Raw genomic sequence first — 3,965 nt, forward strand, 5'->3', positions numbered from 1 at the left:
AAGATTAAATCCAACAGTGTTATTTGTGCCGATTGTTTTAGGCTATATACATCTAGTAAAATCCAAACGTAATTCAAAATGTATTCATTAAAAAATAAAAAATAATAATACTCAGCGCTGCCTTACAGTCACATTGTCCACAACGGGAGCGCAGGAGGAGATGGTGTGACTACATGTGATACAGAATAGCATGAAATACCCTTTTATTAGAGAACTGCAGAATGAAATATATTCCTTATAAAATAAAATGTCAAAGTCTGCAAATACAGTCATGAAGCACAATCGCTACTCATCATCGGTCCTAACTATTACGGTGTTCATTACAAAACCGTCATGAAGAAGCATGTGTTCACTATAACATTTTCATGAGTGTTGTTCCTTTCTTGAACTACTCTGTTTGAAATCACAGGCCTTGACTCTTGTACCTTCTGCGATTCAACTGTTCTGTCTGCTGATCTGTGATTGACCTTTGCCTGATCTTGATTGATTCTAGCTCCTTGTCCTGGGTATTTATTTACACAACCTGATGTATGAATGTTGGGTGACATTTCTCACACACACTCCTAGAGGTGCAGCCCTTTGAGTTATGACCAGTCTTAAGACAGCCAAAGCACAACTTCTCTGATTGTACAAACTTGAACCTTTCTTTAACTGGTCTTTCCATAATCTTGTGACACTTATGAAGAGTGTGGATATCTCTTACAAAAGACACACATAATACTAGTCTTTTCTCTGGCTTTATTGCTTGCAGTGAGGTGATAGGATTGCATGCAATTCTAGCTTCGTTGTTGAGAAATTCGACAAAGTACTTGAAATCAGGGAATCTTTCGCATTCAATTCAATTCTAGTTTATTTGTATAGCACTTTTTACAATTGGCATTGTCTCAAAGCAGCTTTACAGAACATCTTTTTCGGCTGATTCAACGATGCTCAGGAAATCTACAAATTCACAGATGTCTTTGGTAGCAATCTTGTGCCATGACTGTATTTTGTCACAATATGACTTGCTGAATACAAGCGGATTGCCAAACCTGCCATCAAGTATGTTCCAAGCAGCCGTGTAAGCAGTCTCTGTTCCAACTAGGAAGTGTCCTTTAATAGCTCTCTTGGCTGGACCACTCACATACTTGTGTAAAAAGAAGAGCTTCTCTTGGGCTGTCAAGTTCTTGTGATCATATAACATTTGAAATTACAGTTTTCAGTCATTATAATTAAGAGGTTCTCCATAGAAAACAACTGGTTCTGGAATCGGAATCCTATTGAGAAAGAGAAATAGGAATGTTTGGATAGGAAGTATTATCTTCTTGTCTTTTAAGAGGGACAGAACACTGTTCGAGCTCATCACCTTTGATGCTTTCAGCATGAACTTGTAGCCTTGCTTGTGCTGCATTATGCCTTTTTAGTTCCTCCAATCTTTCCACTTCTTTCTTCTTCTCCTCCGGCTTTATTTTTCTCATAGTACTTTCTGAGATAAATTGAGCCCTTTTTCTTGCATTCTCCACTTCTATTTCCTTTACTTGAACTTCTTTCTCAGCTGTTAACCTTTCTTAACTTTAACCTCACTCACTAATTTTCTACCGTGTTTATCCGAACTACCTCGGGTCACGGGGAGCCTGTGCCTATCTCAGGCGTCATGGGGCATCAAGGCAGGATACACCCTGGACGGAGTGCCAACCCATCGCAGGGCGCGCACACACACACTCTCATTCACACACTCACGCAATCACACACTACGGACAATTTTTCCAGAGATGCCAATTAACCTACCATGCATGTCTTTGGACTGGAGGAGGAAACCGGAGTACCCGGAGGAAACCCCCGAGGCACGGGGAGAACATGCAAACTCCGCGCACACACAAGGCGGAGGCGGGAATCGAACTCCGAAAGTGTTTTAGGCTTTTCAGTGAGTGTGCGTGCATGCTGGCTTCTTCTCACTTGTGTTTGTTGTACTTGTGCAGCAACTTCAATTTGGCCAGCTATATCAGCGTGCTTTGGTGGGATGACATGTTCTGCATTGTCTACAGTAACTCTTGTATAATGGGGGTTACAACTAACTTATTTAGTGGACAGCATTGTATTTTCACTTGTGTCAGTCATGTCAATACTGTGCTGCTCTACAATGTGATACTCAAAAAGGCAAAAATTCTAAAATTCTAGTGTAAAGTTACCATCTTAGATAAACGATACACAACCATGCACATCATAATAAACTATGGAAATGTCAAGTAGCAGAATAATGCATACAACTTGTAAAATGTGAAATTCTGCACACTTAATATTATAAAGTAAGTGCAAAACCCTTGAATACAACAAGCAAATTCACTTTAGTCAGTTTAGATTTTTCCAATAATACAGCACAACTGCTTATCTGTTTAGTCCTTTTTGGCTTAATAAGCCAATCAACAATAGAAAGATGTTTAACCTTTTCTTAGAATGAAGGTGATGCAATCGAAACCTTAGCACAGTTCACAAGACCTTATGCTGCTTCCAAGTCACTAACTTAAAAGTGCTTGCTTGTTCAGCCTTAACTTGTCCACTGGCTTCTTCGGTCAGTCAATTGCAATCTTTAAATGATGTACTTCCCTTTCCAATACGTACAGTAGTGTTTCTTGCTGCTTTACCATCTGATGCTCTTGGCCTTCACAGACGCCCTTAGTCACATTACAAAGGCTGAGGTTCTTTTTCACAGATGTTTAATGTATTCATTGACATAGACATCAACACCGTAGAACTGAGTAAAAAGAATATGAAATATACAACATAACATCAGTTACACATTCAGTTACATGGAAAACAAACATATCACATTAAACTCAGAAATAAACAGAAAATATGTTCACATACCACTTTTGCCTCCTTGGGAGATAAGAGATCTTGCACTTTCTTGGTTGGATGGCAAATGATTTAGATAGAAACATCTTTAACTTTTTTTTTCTTTTTTTTATTGAATTAACAACAGACATCAATTAACAAACTAGACAATAACAATACAGATACAAAGTACAGTATTCTCGGGGGAATTTACAACAAAATATTAAATATAGTACAGATTTTCAAAGTTTCAGTGCCTTTTGCTTTAGAGACCGTCTTATAGAATCAACATAAAGTTCCATTTCTTTTTTAAACGATATGAAACAGGGTTTTCTTTCCAGAAAATGTACATTTGTGAATGTGAAATTTTACTAACAAAAGGATCAGATTTATTATGTAAATACTATTGGTAGTATGGTAGTCTCTTTAATTCTTCAAAACACCAAAAAGCACATTTTTCCAAAATAAAGCAAAATTAACAATCAATATTCTTCAATATCAATATTCTTAACAATAAAATCACAAACATTTTCCCAAAAGGGTTTTACAAGTGGACCACAGTTTCTAAGCTGTTATTACAAAATGTACAATTTGTGTCTATATCGCTTTTAAATTTCACAAGAACATGTTTTGTTGGGGAGATCCTATGAATAAGTTTAAATGAGACTTATTTTATTTTATTTGTAAACCGGTTCCAGAAAGAATGAAAATAAGGCAAAGATACAATATCTCTTTGAAATAAAATTCTTATACTGTACATCTATTGTGGGAGTTAAAGTTCAAACATATCATGCCTTCATAGGTATTAACAATATTAGGTAGGGACCAAAGTTGAGTATTTACTCTCGTTGAATATTTAAATAAAGCATAAAGACATATGGCAAAAACTTTAGCATAATCAATAAAGTCAATAAACATTAGAAAATAGTCAAAATACACAATAATACACAAAATTAGATTAATGAAAGGTAGCTTAAGTAAATGAGTGCTAAGGTACACAAGCGCTATCTAGTGGATAATAAACCGTAAAGACAGAAAGAAAGAAAGAAAGAAAGAAAGAAAGAAAGAAAGAAAGAAAGAAAGAAAGAAAGAAAGAAAGAAAGAAAGAAAGAAAGAAAGAAAGAAAGAAAGATTATTATGTGATATGTAAGTGG

The sequence above is a fragment of the Tachysurus fulvidraco genome, chromosome 26, assembly GCF_022655615.1.
Source record: "Tachysurus fulvidraco isolate hzauxx_2018 chromosome 26, HZAU_PFXX_2.0, whole genome shotgun sequence".
NCBI lineage: Eukaryota > Metazoa > Chordata > Actinopteri > Siluriformes > Bagridae > Tachysurus > Tachysurus fulvidraco.